The following is an 8,584-nucleotide window of genomic DNA, read 5'->3' as shown; positions in this document are numbered from 1 at the left end:
ACTTGTCAAATCTTTATGTCGACTCGTCAGATGATTATGTAGACTTGTCAGAAAATAATCATAATAACAAGAAACTTAATATTTGGTTATTATAGCGTGTCCATGGCACTTATTGCCTGCCATTTACTTGTCTTTAAAATATCTGGCAAGTTAGCATAATGATTATTTGACATGTCGACAAATCTATTAAAGATGATCATATAAAATATTTGGTATTTCATGTATGGTGACAGAGTTATGCTACAAAATTGACTTAAAATAATTTAAATTATTATTTTCTTCAAACTAGCGGCCATTTTCTTATTCTGTGTTGATACCATGCCTACTTTATCGGTACTCTTACCTTAAGTTCACTCCAACTCGATTGTATTAGGAAAAAAAATGACCAAAGTTTCCACTCACTTATATAGGTTATTTTCTGACAAGTCGACTTAAAGATCGGACAAGTCGACATAATCATCTGACAGCTGATAGCAGAACTATGCCAACATAGGTTTTGTTTTAAAATGTCCACCAGTTTGTTTTTTGCTGAAACGATCGATTATGAGTATATGTAAGGTGGAGATATCAAAAAGGGCGGCATGGAATAGCAAAATAGCAAGACGATAAATATACTGCTGATTTGAAGAAAATTATAATTCAAATAATTAAGTCAACTAATAAGACAATGATGTTGAATAGTCAGATGTTATGTCTTCTTAACAGAAAGTTATGCCGACTTATCAGATTATTTTGTCAACTTGTCAGATAATTATGACGACTTACTAGAAAGTGATGTCGACTTGAAAGATGATTATGTTGACTTGTCCGATCCTTACGTCGACTTGTCAAAAACATGATGTAAACTGGGAGGCACAATTTCGACGTGCTGAATTTTTAAATATGTGAATGAGTGACTAATCGGCGAAAAGATCATATAGGTTGACAATAATTATCTGACATGACAAGTCGACATGAAGATCCGACAAGTCGACATTACTTATCTGAAATGACAAGTCGACATTAATTATCTGACATGACAAGTGGACATGAAAATCTGACAAGTCGACATTAATTATCGGACATGACAAGTCGACATGAAGATCTGACAAGTCGACATTAACTATCTTACATGAAAAGTCGACATGAAAGTCTGACAAGTTGTCATAATTATCTAACATGACAAGTCGACTTGAAGATCTGACAAGCTGACATTATTATCTGACATGACAAGTCGACATGAAGATCTGAAAAGTCGACATTAATTACCTGACATCAGTGCAAGTTAACACTGCCAAGTTAGTAATGTAAAAAAAAATGCATTTGTGTCTTACAGTAACTAGATAATTGTTAAACAAACATAAGCACATTTAAAACCAAAATGATAAATTTGATAAAAATATTCATCAATTAAGAAGATTTTTAAGGTAATTAAATTGTTGCGGACTTTTCGTTCAAGGGAATCTGGGCTTATTTTTACAAAATAATCTTAATATAAATCAGAATTTTTTTCAGTCTTATTCAATTATTTCCAATGCATAGATATTAAACAACGTAATTTATTCCCATCATCAACACCCGGCCATGGCTATTCTCGCCAACGTTAACAGGCCGTAGGCAAAGTTAATAATTATACAAATGTTATATAATGTATCAGAAATATGCTGTAGAATTGAATCAACAATACTGATAATTTCTTTTACTTTGTGTAGCCCTAAAAACGACCTGAATCAGATGGATGATAAAAAACCAGTAATCGATTCCGCCGTTATTCCAAGATATGAAAATGTACGACTGCATTATTTAAATATTTTATTTCAATAGTGGTTGTAAAGTGATTCTTCAAATGAAATATATTCCCAACCACTATTGAAATAATTTATTTCAATAGTGGTTTTATTTCAATAGTGGTTGCAAAGTGATTTTTCTAATGAAATGCATTACCAACCACTATTGAAATAATTTATTTCAATAGAGGTTTTATTTCAATAGTGGTTGCAACACTGCATGAGTGTAAGAAACAATTGACTTTTCTTTTATGAATCCTTCTCATATAAAAGTTATTTTAAGAAACTTTTAAATTTCATTTTCCCTCTAGTTTCCGGTCGTCTTGTTTTACAGCATTACTTCCGCCTCCACCTGTGGACTACATTCCTCCGAAAAACCAGGAACAGCAGGAATTCATGAGGTACTTCGATACCTATATGCTTCCATATTCCTTTTTACCAATTTAATAAACGACTGTTCATTGTCAGAGGGCCATGGAAAATTATTTTAGAATTGTAAATTGGTAGTTCTAATTGACATAAGTGTAAATTCAAGTTTTCTTGAAGAAGTTTATTGAGCAATAAGAGTAGTAATTTCTGTGGGAGTGTCTGGATCCCCTGGAAAAAATTCAATTTTTTAAAATTACGAAATAAAATTACCAAAAATATCCCTCAAACTCACCGTATTCCTTTAGGTAAACTCAAATATCCCTGGGACCCCCTTAGGAAAAAAATCTAGTTATGCATTTGCGATGTTTTTCTCTTAAGGCCACCAGAGTCACCGCTATGGGATCTCCTTGCTCCAGCGTCACAAATTTTGTGGGTTCTGTGTTTTACCTTAAGAACCAGTAGATCTTAATAAATCTATTAAAAACGAACACAAGTTTCTGTTGAATCAAGTGTATTATACGAACAAGTTGTAAATGTTCATCAACTACCTCTCTCTCCTAGCTCTCTTCCTTCTGGCTCTGACTCCCCCTCACATTCTCTCTCTCCCCTTTTATACACTGCCCAGAGACCTAACAATGTTAGGGCATTAGGGCAGCAGGCTCCGGTACCGAGGCCTGCTACACCATTAGAACATTAGGACAGCAGGCTCCAGTATTAGGGCCTGCTACACCATTAGGGCACCTGTTAGGGCAGCAGGCTCCAGTATTAGGGCCTATTGCACTATCGGGGCACTAAAATGGTGTGTTCCCGTTTTGCACACATCTGATAATTGGGTGTAGAACAATAGGTGTGATTTTTGTTGTGATAGCAATTATAGTCTACTTTCAATCAAAGATTTTACCTGGATCTTTCCCTGCAATTTATCAGCGCCTTACAATGAATTAAATATAGATATTTTGTCGTGTTTTATGTCTGATTACTAATAACTCACCATTTTTTCATTTGATAAAATAAAGATAATGATATTTTTAGTCTTAAATTTCCGCTCACTGATAAGAAAATAATGATTAGATGATTTGACTTTTACATTTTTGTCTATTTATCTTAAACATAAAATTAAATGAATATTGAGGGGAAATTCTGGTTCCAAGCCAACTGGAAGCTGATTCAATTTTGTAATCAGAAAACTTCATGTATAAACTTGCCTTTTTCAAGTGACCACTATATCTATTGTAACATGTGTATATTAATTGTATATGTCTATGAGCTGTACAGCTGTTGACCAATAAACAATACAATACGAGTCAATGGATAATTATAGATATGATGTATAATTAAATGATGAAGGGGAAAACTACATTTACAGTCATGGGGTACTCCGTGTCTCTTTTTACAACTTGACAATAGTTCTTATGACACCACCGCTTTAGTATATATTGCGGGTCACTTTCTGGTTTTTCAAATCAGTAGCTATATACATGAAGCACAAAAAATTTCGACAAAAATAATAAATCTAATATTGATTCGGTAAGTTCTTATGACATCACCGCTTTAGTATATCGCAGGCCACTTTCTGGGGTTTTTTTTTCAAATCAGTAGCTAAATACATGAAGCACAAAAAATTCCGACTAAAATAATAATTTTGATATGGATTCGATAAACTTCAAACTGAAGAAAGTTGACCATGCATGAATTACATGTAGGTCTACATTTGATAGATTTTGTGAAAATATCTTTACAGTTTTTGAAGCATAAAAAATTGCCGATTCATCATAATACAATTTGTCTATTTTCTTCGACTATTCAAGCCATAGGATAACTGAAAAATATTTAGCAGCGTTTTCACTAAACACATTTTCTCCATTTATGTCAGCAAAAGAAATCATTGAATATTATATAAATAGTGCCTGTTTGGGAGGGTAACAGTTGAAATTGACACCACGAGAAAACCATTGTCAACCGAAGCGAAGCGGAGGTTGACAATGGTTTTCGAGGGGTGTCAATTTCAACTGTTATCCTCCCAAACAGGCACTATTTATTTTGTTATACTGAATGTCTTTTTTTAAAATTTTTAAGAAAATTTTACTGCTTTTATATAGGAATAACGTGAATTCTATAGCGAACCGTACGCGCATAATTTTCGCGCATGTAACATTTTTTAATGTTACCCGTTGCCAAGTGCGTTGCTAACGCTGAGGGTAATAGTAAATATTATTAACTGCGTCTTAACCAATCAGATTTCAGTATTTAACATGAAAGTATAACAATAAAATATATTTTCTCTTCAAACTTATAACATGTACATGTACTTCATATAGACAGCAAGTTAATCAAAAGCACTACATATACAATAGTTTTCAGTAATCTTTCTTGTTTAAATAAATTAATGAAATTGTTCGTGACCAAATTGACGTCTGAAGGTAGGTAGATGGTATGATATACCTCGTAAAAACCGTATATGTACCATATGTAACTGCATTGAGATAGGAGATGAATTTCATTATTTATTTCATTGTACAGATATAACTATTAAAGATAAGAGAGTTTTATGCATACCTTCATACTTCTACACACAACCAAATGTTTACAAATTTCAACAACTCTTTAATACTAATAATAAAAAAATTGTTGATTAATCTGTGTAAATTCATTAAAGTTATAATTGAGAGAGTTAGCTCTCTAGGTTAATTGCTAATCATACTTTTTTCCTTTTTTCCTTTTTTTTCACTTTTGTATTGTCACTCCAATGCATGCAATGTATGTATTAAATGTATTATTGTTCACATTTTTCTCAACACTGTAATTTATGCAGTTCAGAGAATAAAGAAATTGTCATTGTCATTGAAATTAAATTCAAGAATATGGATGTCAATTAAATGTAAATGTGCTTTTATGCAAGTTATATTGTAACATGTAATAAATGTAAATATCAATTGCGAGTAGATATGTTTTATTTATTTTATTGTCAATTGCCCTTACTGGAACTGTGATATAGACTATAGCAATTAAGCAATTAACTCACCTGGTAAAATTCCCGTTTCGCACACATTTGTTCGATACCTAATTTTCAAATGTGTGCAAAACGGGAACAAACCACTAAAATAAGGGCACCATAATTAGGGCACCAATTATAAAACAAATTACTTAACAGTAGTTATTTATAAAACGATAATGCATAAAACAAAAAGACTTCATTAGCCCCTCCTTTTAAGACAAGACTTCCACTGTCTTATACATTCGAGTAAAAAAAAACTGGACATGAAACATGTAAAATATTCAAAAATAGTACAGAAAAGATTTGGCAAAAGTGATCTTTAACTGATAGCTGCACGGTTCAGTAATTCAAAAATTAAAACAAATATTACACACACAATGATATTTTTAATGCATTAAAAAAACCATGTACACATACAATAACAAAATTATTGACTAGAAATCTACTCAAAAAAACTGATCTTTATCAAAATAAAACAAATAAAACATTCACATGTATCAAAAGTCAAAGTCATTTCACAAAACATATATACAGTCTGGATACAGTTAGTCCACAGATTAACATTCACATGTATTCCGCCTCCTGGTCTTCTCTTTCATGCCTGGCCCGAGCGTGTTTCTCAAACTCATCCTGGAGGTACTGAAAGAACCTTGTCCAATCGATCTCTTCCGGTTTGTAATGCATAGATGTTGATATGTTATGCTCCCTTTTTACGCTCGTCACTCCGTTTACAGTTCTTTTTGTTGTTACTAGATTGAGCGTAATTGTCTCTATGGTTTCTACCATGTGGGGCTCTTGCGGTTGAGATTCCTCCATTTCAGCCACACAGGGTTCTTCTCCATCTTCTTCTTCAACTGCGATAGGTGATGATTGATTCTCGTCCACTTTCTCTTCTTGGGTCTGTAATTCTTCTTCCAGGTTTTGTAAATAATCATCTAAGAAGTCTAGATTGAAATCACAGTCGATGGTATTCTGTTCATTTTCATTTATACTAATTTCAAGAAGATCTTCTAACTTTTCTTCACAGTTGTTGTTGATTTCTGTTGTGTTCTTTTGTTTCTGTTCATTCTTCATGCTGTTAATTTCGGAGCGTTTCCTCACCTCTACAGGAGTTTTTCTGGCCGTTATTTTAGCTTCCTCTAGAGTTTTCCCATGCGATCTGTGCAGGTGTGAAGCAAGATACTCCATCCTGAACGAAAATACCTCGCAGCCTGCGATAGGACATTTCCTCACTTTCACGTCTTCTTTGTTTTTCTGGTTCTGATGTCTTTTCAGATTCCTCAAGTTAGCGAAAGTCTTTGGACACTCGGTACAACGTACCATCCCTTCTTTCTCCATAACGTTTTCAATGTAGTAATCGTCTTGGTTTGTTAATCGTTCTTCCCGTCCCCGTAATCTGATACTTTTTGCTAGTTGAGCCCGATCTTATTTTGGCGTCCTTGCCCGATTGAAATTCGGCGTTTGTGCCCGACTCTAATTCGGTGTCTGTGCCCGCTTCAAATTCGGCGCCTGTGCCCGATCCTGATTCGGCGTCTGCGCCTGATCCTAATCCAGCGTCTCCACCCGATCCTAATTCAGTGTCGGTGGCTGGTTTAGATTTCTCTGCTCTAATTTTTTTATTATTTTGCTGTTTTTCACTTTTTTCTATTTTCAAAATTTGTTTTTGGTGCTTCTTCTGAATCTTTGTTTTGGAAATCATCTAAATGAGACAATTCTACTGGCTCTTCATTTTCTTTTTTCTTGATAAAACCAATTTATTTTATTTTCCCCTCTATATGGTTTTAGATTATCTGCATTTAAGACAATAGATGGCAAACTTTTTGTTGTGCTGGATTTTGTAAAGTATACTGCTTAATTTTTTAGTTATTATCCACGGACCATTCCAGTTTCTACTTATTTTCTGTTTTTATTTTCTGGTTTCTCCATACCAAGTCTCCCACTTGATAATTTTTCTCATTTAGATCATACTGTTGTTTTTGTCTTTCAGAAGATTTTTGTAGGCATTTACGGGCAAAATCATGTGTTTCACATAGCCTGATTTTCAAATTTTCCGCATAATCTGTTCTAAACTGGCACTTTTCTGTAATGTTTTCAGACAAAATATCTAAGAGCAACTTCATTTCTATGCCAAAAACCATTTTGTGCGGTGTCACTCCAGTACTTTCATGGGGATGTCGCATTGTATGCCATGGTGATATAGTCTAAATGAAGGTCCCAGTCTCGCTGATTTGTTTTTATGTATTTAGACAGTATGTCTTGGATTGTTTTATTCATTCGTTCAATCATGCCATCAGATCGTGGGTGGAACGGTGTTGTCCTAGTTTTGTTTATCTGTAAAAGTTTGCATACTTCTGTGAAAAGCTCACTTTCATATTGTCGTCCTTGATCGGAATGTATCATACTTGGGCAACCATATTAATGTAGCGTTTTACCCAAGCTCTAAATAGGATATCAGCTACGGTCTCCGCAAGCATGTTTTCCATCGGGTAGGCTTCTCTAAGATTTGTGAAGTAATTGCCGATTAATAAAATGTACCGATGCTTCCTGTCTGTCGTGGGAAAAGGTCCAGCAATATCTGTTGCGATTCTTTCAAACGGGCCCCCAACAATGTATTTCTTCAATAAGTGGCGCTTTCTGTGGGAGGGGTTTTTGCGTTCTTCACATATTTCGCATTTCTGTACATATTCTTTGGCATCATGTATCATTCCCTACCAGTAGAATGGACATAGTTTTGATTTTTCGATGGTTTTTTAATACCAAGATGACCAGATATTTTTGAGTCATGCAGATGCCACATTATGGTTTTTCAACTGATTTAGGGGCACTGATTCTCCATTTGCATGTTTTGTCTTCCCATAAAATGCAAAGAGCACCATTTTTAATTTCCAGAATCTCCCATCTTGCAATCCAAAACTTTAATTCTGAGCTTTCAGCAGTGATGTCGGGGTTTTGTGGTTTTTCGGCCCCTTCTTCTTTTAATTTCAACATTTTCCCTAAAATGTTGTCATCCACTTGCTCTTTTCGTAGCGTGGCATAATTAATGCATAGTTTAGGTTCCGGCTTTTGCTTTGCTGCCTGAGGTCTATTAACCTACCTTCCTCTTCTCAATGGTGTTTCTCATGAAATACTTGAATTCATTGGCCTAGAATCGTCTCCATTCCATTATTTGGTGACATGTTAGGGCCTTCGAATTCAGCATCGTTGTCTGAGATGCCTTTTATCACTAAATTGAATTTGTTGATCATCTGCACCCTCTTTCATGCATATAATAATAACTTCTTCGGGTCCGTCATACTTGTAATCTTTTGGCATCTTACACTGCTTACAGATTTCTGGATCTGTTCCTGTAAGCCTAGACATTGCATCAGCATTGCCATGCCTATTTATTCCTGGTCTGTGGACAATTTTCATGTAGAACTGGCTTAGTTGTTGTATCCAACGATGAATTTGACCG

This window comes from Crassostrea angulata, chromosome 4, assembly GCF_025612915.1.
Source record: "Crassostrea angulata isolate pt1a10 chromosome 4, ASM2561291v2, whole genome shotgun sequence".
In the NCBI taxonomy this organism is placed as follows: domain Eukaryota; kingdom Metazoa; phylum Mollusca; class Bivalvia; order Ostreida; family Ostreidae; genus Magallana; species Magallana angulata.
The sequence above is the reverse complement of the archived record's forward strand: the minus strand, read 5'-3'. Positions refer to the sequence as shown.